This window comes from Cornus florida, unplaced genomic scaffold (genome assembly GCF_030987335.1).
Source record: "Cornus florida cultivar Cherokee Brave unplaced genomic scaffold, ASM3098733v1 CherokeeBrave_3.0.0_Hap2_Chr04, whole genome shotgun sequence".
Taxonomy (NCBI): Eukaryota; Viridiplantae; Streptophyta; class Magnoliopsida; order Cornales; family Cornaceae; genus Cornus; species Cornus florida.
Genome location: NW_026775574.1, coordinates 73,819,725 through 73,830,502, shown reverse-complemented (window position 1 = coordinate 73,830,502; position 10,778 = coordinate 73,819,725).

Here is a 10,778-nt window from a genome sequence, read left to right as displayed (position 1 = left end):
AAATGGTTTAGACCTTTTTACGAACACTTGGTGTGCAGTAAGAAAGGGAAGCAATGCAAAATGGTGAGAGAACTTGAAATATCCCAAAAATTTGAAGTCTTTAATCAACAAAACAAAAGTCCCAACAACTACACATCCTCTACACAATCAACCCCATCCACCATGAAGCAAAACTTGAAAGAGGAAGAAGAAAAGGAACTTACCAAACTATAAAGAACACAAGACCTTGTTTGCTTGATTGATGGGAGATGGTAATGAGAGTTGGATGGGATGAGATGAAGATGGACAAGATTAGGAGGAGAGATGGAGGTTTTGAGGGTTGGAGAGGGGTTGGGGCGAGAGTGGAAAGGGAGAAGAAGAATTTATAAGGCATAAATGGGCTTGAAAGCCCATTTAAAAATCCATGGAGGGAAGCCGAGGGCACCCGTGGACGCACGGCGGGCGCCCGTGGTGCAATAAGCCGAGGGCACCCGAGAGAGGATTCTCGAGGGCTCGAGAGACACGGCGGGGCCCCGCGGAGTTATTGAGCACACTGGAAAGTTTCGTGGGCACCCGCGGGGCCTCTTACAAAGCTGCCTTGTGCAGCTTAACTCAGCTTTGCAAGGCCCGGACGTGATCACCTTGACTTCAAACATGGGTGGAAACACGTTGGAGAACCTAGTACCTGCGTAGAATTAAATTGAATGAGACAAACTCATAAGCTACATCTGTGAGGGTCAAATGCTATAAGAACTGTGGATAAAATGGGAGAGATGCCCAAATGAACATGAATATTTCCAGGAGTTGAACAAAGACCTGCATATGAAGAAGACAACCAAATACAACCGCCGGAATGCCCGATGAACCAATTCCAGAAGCTTGCATATTTTTTGGTTAAACTTACTGAATTTTTGGAAAATTTAGGGAACTAGGCACTTGGAAGAAGGAAGCTCGGAAGATGAAAGAATTGCTTCTTGTGAGGGCTAAATTTAACGTCGATAGCTAGACGAAGCAAGATCACACATTAGTCATCGTAGACTGGGTCCGTTAAGAGGACTTTCTCTACTTTACGGATAGGGCCTATGCTGTCAATGTAAGCTTAAGCCGTTGGCCATTAACCTTAAACAGAGATCCATCAGCCGGATCTTGAAGCTCGACTGCTCTATGAGGAAAGACGATGGTGATGACATATGGACCATCCCACCGTGAACGGAGTTTACCGAGAAAGAGTCTCAATCTAGAATTGAAAAGCCAAACTTTTTGTCTAGGGGCAAAAGACTTTTTGACAATGTGCTTGTCATGAAAAGCTTTAGTCTTTGCCTTATAGATTTTGACACTTTCATATGCATTATTGCAAAGTTCCTCAAGCTTATTGAGCTGCAATTTATGAGTAGAGCCGGCTTGTTTGAGATCAAAGTTGAGCCTTTTTATGGCCCAATAAGTGCGGTGCTCTAGTTTGACTGGGAAATGATAGGCTTTTCCAAAGACAAGTCGATATGGCGATATGCCAATTGGTGTCTTATAAGCTATCCGGTAAGCCCAACGCGCATCGTTTAGTCTCAATGACCAATCTTTGCAGTTTTGTCGAACCATTTTTTCTAGGATATGCTTAATCTCCCGATTAGATACTTCCACTTGACCACTCGTTTGATGATGGTAAGGTGTGGCAACCTTATGAATGACAGAGTACTTGGAGATGACAGATTTAAGGTAACAATTTCGGAAATGAGATCCACCGTCACTGATGATTGCTCGGGGCGTACCAAAACGACTAAAAATGTTGGATTGAACGAACTAGATCACAACTTTATGATCATCAGTTTTGGTAGCCTCAGCTTCAACCCATTTAGAAACATAATCCATTGCTACAAGGATATACTCATAGCCATAAGAAGATGGAAATAGTCCCACGAAGTCGATCCCTCACACATCGAAAATTTCAATAATGAGGATGGGAGTGAGGGGCATCATATCTCTCCTAGACATGGATCCGAGCTTTTGGCAACGCTCACAAGATTTATAGAAATTGTAAGCATCCCGAAACAAGGATGGCCAATAAAATCTACTTTGAAGGACTTTGTCAGCGGTCTTTCTGGCACTAAAGTGTTCCCCATAAGCAAGAGTGTGGCAGAAATTTAGGGCACTTGTGATTTCATTGTCGAGAACGCATCTCCGGATGATTTTATTCGGGCAATGCTTGAACAATTCTGGATCTTCCCAAAAGAAATACTTAACTTGGGAGAAGAAACAGTATATTTCTTCTTTGGACCAATTGGAGGGAATTTTGCCTATCGTAAGGTAGTTGACAATGTCTGCAAACCAAGGGAGATTTGAATGGGAAATCTGAAATAGTTGCTCATTCGGAAAAGAATCCCGGACTGCAGCAAATTCAGAAGATCTTTCAATAAGTAGACGAGAGAGATGGTCTGCGACAACATTGTCTATCCCCTTCTTGTCCCAGATCTCAATGTTAAACTCTTGAAGTAAGAGTATCCATCGAATTTGGCGGGGTTTGGTCTTTTTTTTCGCTAGCAAACGCCTAAGAGCGGCATGATTCGAAAAGACAATGACCTTGGATCCAAGAAGATAGAAACAGAATTTATCCAAGGCATACACCAAGGCCAACAATTCTTTTTCAGTAGTGGTGTAATTTAACTGAGCATCAGATAGAGTCTTGCTCGTATAATAGATGACGTATGGAAGTTTATCCACACGTTGGCCCAAAACTGCACCTAATGCATAATCGGATGCATCACACATGATCTCAAATGGAAGAGACCAATTAGGCGGTTTCATGATTGGGGCGGATGAGAGAAGAGTGCGAAGTTTCACGAAAGATTCCATACAAGCTTCATCAAAATTGAATGGAACATCCTTGGCAAGAAGATTACACAAGGGCCGAGAAATTTTGCTAAAGTATTTGATGAAGCGACGATAGAAGCCGGCATGGCCAAGAAAGGAACGGATTTGACGGACAGAATTTGGAGAAGGGAGGTTAGAGATTTACTCAACTTTGGCTTTGTCCACCTCAATTCCCCGTTTAGAAATGACATGTCCTAGAATAATGCCCTCTTGGACCATAAAATGGCTTTTCTCCCAACTTAGAATTAGATTTGTCTCCTTGCATCTTTGGAGTACAAAAGATAGATTATGGAAACATGAGTCAAAGGAGGAGCCAAAGAAAGAGAAAACGTCCATAAAAACATCCAAGAACTTTTCAACCATATCGAAATATATGGACATCATACACCTTTGGAACGTTGCCGGTGCATTGCATAGCCCAAAAGGCATGCGTCGATAGGTGAAGGTTCCAAAGGGACATATGAAAGTTGTTTTCTCTTGATCTTGGGGGGCGATTGCCACTTGGTTATAGCCAGAATAACCGTCAAGAAAACAATAGTAGCTTTGGCTGGGTAGCCTTTCTAGGATTTGATCAATGAATGAGAGTGGAAAATGATCCTTCATAGTGGTAGAGTTGAGTTTTCGATAGTCAATGCACACACGCCACCCGGTGGTGGTTCGTTGTGGCACTAGCTCACCCGTTGAATTTTCAACAACAGTGAGACCGGATTTCTTGGGAACAACTTGAGTGGGACTCACCCATTTGCTATTAGAGATGGGGTAGATGATTCCCATATCTAGCAATTTGATCACTTCTTTCATGACCACTTCCTTCATGTTAGGATTCAACCGGCGCTGGACCTTTCTAGTAGGCTTTGTGTCGTCCTCCATATGAATGCGATGCATACAAATAGAGGGGTCAATTCCTTTCAAATCAGCCACTGCCCAACCAATAGCTTATTTATGCTCTTAAAACACCGTTAAAAGGTTGGTTACTTGGTCCTTAAGAAGGTCCGATGCAATGATGACCAGAAGAGTTTGATTTGCACCAAGGAACACATACTTGAGGTGGGCCGGGAGTGGCTTAAGCTCAAGTTGTGGTAGAGATTTCAAGGACGGGACCGGAGGAGTAGTGAAAAGTTGAGGAAGTGGTTCTTTTGGAATTTTCCAAGGAGGAGTATCCATGATGGCACCCACATCGAGCAAAGAATTTACTTCTTGGATGGATTGGTCAATATTAAAGTTTGAGACGTCGAAATAAGACATGCAAGTTTCAAGCGGATCTTTGCTTAGAATGAATGGGAGAGATTCTTCAACCACCTCATCGACCACATCAATAAGAAAACAATCATCTTCTTCAGAAGGATGTTGAGTGGCATGGAAAATGTGGAGTTTGACTTACATGTTTCCAAAAGCAATGTCCATCACCCTGGTCCGGCAATTCATGGAAGCATTAGCCGTAGCTAAGAAGGGCTGACCAAGGATCACAGGAATATACTTTTTTGGATAATGGACCGGTTCCGTGTCAAGAACCATAAAATCTACCGAGAAGTAGAATATATCCACTTTGATTATGAAATCTTCAAGAATGCCCCATGGGTGCATAACTGATCTGTTGGCAAGCTGCAAAACCACAGAGGTTGGCTTTAGGTCTCCCAAACTAAGTTGTAAGTAAACTGAATATGGAATCAAATTTACACTAGCTCCTAAGTCAAGGAGGGCCCTCTCTATCTTGTTGTTGCCAATGACACACGAGATAGTTGGGGCGCCCGGATCCTTATGCTTTAGAGGAGCACCGTGTTGAATGATTGCACTCACATTTTCAGTTAATCTCGCCTTTTTTGGTAAATGATTTTTGGAAATGCACTTTTGAGTGCACAAATCCTTGAGAAATTTTGCGTAGGGCGAGATTTGCTTTATAGCATCCAAGAGAGGCAAGTTGATCGTTACTTGCTTGAAAACTTCCCACATGTCTTGAATTTTGCAATTCTTGTTCCCAAAATGTGTCGACTCTTAGAGACGTTGAGGAAACAGAGCCTTAGGCTCATAAGAAGTCTCCACATTTGGGTTGACAAGCTTGGGATTTTCATGAATGGAATTTGGATTAGAAGAGCTAGGCTTTGGATTTTTCAAAGGAGAATTTTTGTCATCCTTATTTTCATCAACCTTGTTGTCAACAACCCTACCACTCCTAAGGGTGATGATTGCTTGAACATGCTCATGATTCAGCCCACTCGGAGGAGGGGTTTCGTCAATCACATGAATCCCTCTAAGATTCTCAAATGGTTAAGCGGGAAGCTTACCCTTATTCTTTTGGAGCAATTGGTTCATAGAATTAGCTATGGATTGAGAATGGGAATGAACCATTTGGAGAATGGGCTGCAAAGATGACAAGAGTTGCTTGTTGGATTCCATCATTTGCTTGTTTAGAGATTCCATCATTTGCTTGTTTGTAGCCAAAATCTCATCAGTTGGGAACGCAGGAGGTTTATTAGAGACATTTGGATTATACGGAGGACGGTAGCTTGACGAGGCCTGAAATGGCCAATTTTGAAATTGAGAAAAGGGCTGATTTTGATGCCCTTGATTTTGAAATTGAGGATTTTGTAGGGCTTGTTGCCACCACGAAAAATTCGGATGATCTCCCCAACCCGGATTGCAGGTATTGGAATATAGATTATTTCCGGGCCTTGAGAACATCGCATTTGTTTGCTCTTGATTGGGATTAGGATATTGTTCCGGTGTGGGACAATCTTCCGAGAGATGGAAAGGACTAGTGCCTGATGCACACACTGTACTAGCTGAATTTTGAGACAAGGAAGGAGATATATGTGGTGCCATCAATTGATAGAATTTATGAGCTATGGCATCCACTTGAGATGATTCTTCCCTCATTGTCTTCGGTTGACAAGGGTTGGTGCTCTTGGCATTGGTTGAGGCTGGAGCCCTACGAGAAGTGTGTTGCAATGAATTCTCACTCAGATTCTCTAGTAAGGTCCACGCCTCATCCGCACTTTTAGACATGAACATCCCTCCACATGATAAGTCAACCATGAATCTATGGGTGTCGGTCAAACCAGCATAGAAAGCTTGCACCAATTGCCATTTTGGAATTAGGTGGTGCGGACATTTCCTAAGGAGGTCTTGTAGTCATTTCCAAGTCTCATAGAGTTGTTCCCCATCGGTTTGTGAAAAGCTAAGAATAGAATGCCTCATTAGATTGGTCTTACTCACTGGATAATATTTTTTAAAGAATTCTTGTTACAATTGAGCCCGTGTAGTGATGGAATTTACAGCAAGGGAGTTCAACCAATATTTTGCCCTATCTTTTAAGGAGAACGGGAAGAGATGCAAATGGAGAGCATTGTCAGGGAAGCCCCTCAACTTGATGGTAGAACATATTTCAGGGAATTCATTAAGGTGCTTATAAGGGTCCTCATTTTCAAAGCCATGAAAAGATGGAAGCATTTGGATGGTGCTAGATTTGATTTCATATTGAGCGGCCTCAATATTTGGCATCACTATGCAAGAGGGAGAAGCATAAGTGGTAGGGATGAAGTGGTCCCTAAAAGTCATAGGAACCACGTTTGGAATTTCAGGTCTATTATTATGGATTCCCTCATTTCTGACATCTCCAACATTTTCAGCCATTGTGTTAAATTCAATTTCAAGTTCTCTTGTGCTACTAGATTCCCTAAGGTTTCTTCTAAGAGTTCTTTCAAGTGAATTTATGTAACCTCGTGAGTCAAGTGTTGGTAAGGAAAGTGACCTACGACCAAACATCAACAACACATAGCACAATCAAGACAACAATTTCCCACCATCAACTCCACATACTATGTTCCTTTTCTCCTCAATTATCAAGACAGAAATGTAAATAGCCATGACAAAGACCAATGCTTGCAATTGAAAAGAAAAAATAAATAGCCTCGACAAGGGCTTCACAACTTAACTAAATCTAATCTAACACATGCAAGATATTCATAACTTTGAAACTAGAGCTTAGAAAACTTACCCGAAGTCATCTAGACTTACAAATTTGCTAGCTTTCCTCATCAAGCCTTGAATATCTAAAATCTCACAAACACTTAAAATGTCACAATGATCAAAACAACATAAGAAAATATTCACAAAACACAATATTGATAATCAATCCAAAGGTAATCCTAAAACCTCAGTTGGAAAACCGTTTGTAGTCCCCGGCAACGACACCAAAAATTGATCGACGGATCGATTACAATTATAAATCAACCCTTTTGCAATAGCACAAATCATTGTAAAATAGGGCTATTGGTCGGGTAAGTTGAACCACTAGGACTGCTAGTTTATGGAAACTAAGGTGTCTAGAATCATTTTTAGAATGATGATGGGGTATAGAGGTTTGTGAGAGTTGTCACTAAAATTATGAATTGAAAAATGCATAAAACAGTAATGCTAAGAAGTAGAGAGGCAAAGACGATTACAAAGGGACTAGGGAAGTGAATCCATACTAAACCCTGAATACATGTTAGATCAAGACTACATTGGGGATAGACAATATATATATGTTGGTTAAGAATTATACAGCAACACATGGTTACCTTATAATCATCAAGAAGTTCATTAAATCAACACAAGAATGATCCATCAAAAGTTTGTACATTTGAACTACCTAAACTAGGGTGTAGCATCAAACATACTATCTTAAGCAAAAGATCATCAAGCGTTTAATCAAATGATAAAGCACATAAAATTAGGAATCAAGTATAAACCATCAAAGGGAATACCTAAGCAATGGACTATCAAGTTTCTCTATCAACATGCCATGAAAACCATTCATAATCTTATTTCCATTGTCACCATGAAAATGCAAGCATTATGATTAATATAAGAACCATCTAAGACAAGATAATTAACTTACATCAATCATTTATAAATACAAGAAGTAATATGCTCTAGATTATGAAAAGACCAAAAATTATACATTATCATCCCCAAAATAGAGCCTAATCTAGTACATGATTGCAAGGGGAAGCTTTATCACCTCCCTAGATGGAGGTTTAATTACCCATTACTGCAAGGAATGAAGAGGATGAAGAAGAAGAACTCTCCATTGTTGCACCTTGAGCTCCAAGAACATCCAAAACCTCTCAACCCTCTTTCTCCCTCTAGAACTTTACAAGAATGAGATATATCCCAAAATAATAAGCCTCCCCTCCTTTATCTACCCAAATCAACTCTTCATCCACTCCCTCACGAGTTCTAACCACCCTAGAGCCATTAGAACCACAGAAAAGGCATAGGAGACAAGAATCAGCTTGAATTCAGAAGTAGGTGACCTGCTGTCTGCATATTGGCGGGCACCCACGAGGCACCGATGGGCGCCCGCGGGTGCTTACATCATCAAAGGTAGCTACTGGTAGGAACGGCGGGCGCCCGCAGTAGCTCGACGGGGGCCCGCGAAAGCTCGGTGGGGCCTCGTGAAACTAGACAGAAAGAAGGGCCATTTGGCGGGCGCCTGCGGTGGCGTGGCAGGCGCCCGTGGGGCTTTGGCCTCAACTCCTTCAGCCATCTTCTTAACGCCTTTTGTTGGTGCCGCGACACTGTCATGAAGTGAATGCAAGGCCATCAATTTCATACTCACGATAGCTTCAAAAACTGGATGCAACCAACAGTCCCCATCAACAGCTTATCTTTGATTCTACAAAAGTTTGCCAAAATCGTTCTTTTGATTAAAATAAGGGGAGACCATCCTGAAAGTGACAAAAATACACAAATGAAACTAAACTATACATTATACTCCATTAATGGACTTAACTAATGTAAGTAAGGGCGTATGAATATGTAATATTCAGCGCTTATCAATAATATCCAGGCCAATCCGAGGAAACTTCGAATCTTAGTAGGTGATGTAGGTTGTCCCCACTCTACCACTACTAAAACCTTGGCTGGATCCACCGCTATCCCCTTTTCTGACACTACATGACCTAGAAACTTCACTTCTCGCTGCCAAAATTCACACTTCTCAAATTTGGTATATAGCTGGTGTTCACAAAGCGTATGCAGCACTATACGAAGATGTCTAGCATGATCGTCCTCCGACTTAGAATAAATCAAAATATCATCAATGAAAATGATAAAAAATTGATCTAAGTAAGCCTTGAAGACTCGGTTAATTAAATCCATGAAGACTGCTGGGGCATTAGTCAATCTGAAAGGCATGACACGAAACTCATAAGAACCATATCTAGTGAGAAACGCTATCCTAGGAACATCTTGCTCCCGAACCCGAAGTTGATGATATTATGTAGCTCCCTTCAACTGATCAAAAAGATCATCAATCCTGGGTAAATGATACTTGTTACGAATAATAACCTTGTTTAACTCCCTATAATCTATACACAGGTGAAGTGAACCATCCTTCTTCTTCATAAATAAGACTGGTGTTCCCAGGGTGAAGTACTCCTACAAATAAAACCCTAGCTGAGTAATTGCTGAATCTGATCCCTCAGCTCTTACATCTCCACTAGTGCTATCCTATATGGTGTTTTAGCAATAGGTGTAGTGCCTGGAGCTAAATTAATCACAAAGTTTATCTCTCGACTTGGTGGCAACCCTGGAATCTCCTGAAAAACATCTAAAAAGTCCTGTACAATTCGTATACTATCCAACGATACTCCACATAGAACAAATAGGTGCTAGTAACCCTATTAAAATGTGGCATAGCGACGACATACATATCCTGACCTGGTATAGTGAAAACAATAGACCTATCATGACAATTAACTTGGGCATGGTAGTGAGATAACCAATCCATCCCAAGTATCACATCATAAGTGTGCATGTCCAGGACAAATAGATTGGCTAGAAATCCGAGTCTAGCAATATGTAGTGCCATAGGCCCATCATTCTCATGTAAAATGGCAATATTGCCTAAAGGTGTAGAGATCACCTGAGGTCTATCACATACTCGCGTCGTCATCCTAGATAATCCAACAAAACATTTAGATATGAAAGAATGAGTAGCACTCGTATCAAACAAAACATAACCCTATGACCCATGAATAAGAAACATACCCTCAACATCCTGAGGTGCCTGAACATCTTGTGGCATGGGGTTGAACACCCTGCTATAATGTAACTGCTGCGGTGCCTATCCCTAAGGCTGTGGCAATGCTAGTAAAACTGGATATGTCTGTCCTAGAATCCGTGGAATCTGTGGAGCGGGTAAAGGTAATGGTGCCCTCTGTCCCTACTGCACATGCTGTCTCTGTCCTTGTCTTGCTTTAGGACACTACCTGGAAGTATGACCAAACTTTCCACAAGTATAGCAACTACCCTGGAAAGTACCAAATGACCTCATCTGTCGGTTAACCTGTGGCTAACCCTGTCCTGCCTGTGGTCCCCCATCCTGCTGCCTCTGAACAGGTGCCCTATTCATGTGAGTATCAGAACCACCCTTGTGTTTCTTCCAAGACTGCTATCCCTGGAATTTGCCAAACTATCTGCTCTACAATCCATCCTACAGAATTAATTCCCACAAGTTTCTTTTATAACTCATTAGTAATCGTCCCATCTCAACACAACGTACCTATAAGCAAAGATTTGTTTACTTGTCCAAATACCAACCACTTCACCGTGATATTTCTATATTATCACAACATACACAATTCCATTATAGTTTAATAAAACCATTTATGAAAAACTCAAAAACTCTTATGAAACACAATTGAGGTGCCAAAACCACCAGTTTACTTTATTAAGAACTTCTTTAAACTATAACTTCCAAAAGAATAATAGTCATATATTCTTTAAAAACCACTAGTGTACGTGATTAAATCTGTACTACACTTCTACTAGTAATTAAAATTACTCTTACAAGAGGATTCATCCTTGAACTCCGGTACCCTCCATCTTTGATGCTCTGGTATCTCCTCCACCATGGTCTTCTTCATAGTCTTCCTCTCCACTTGGCTCAG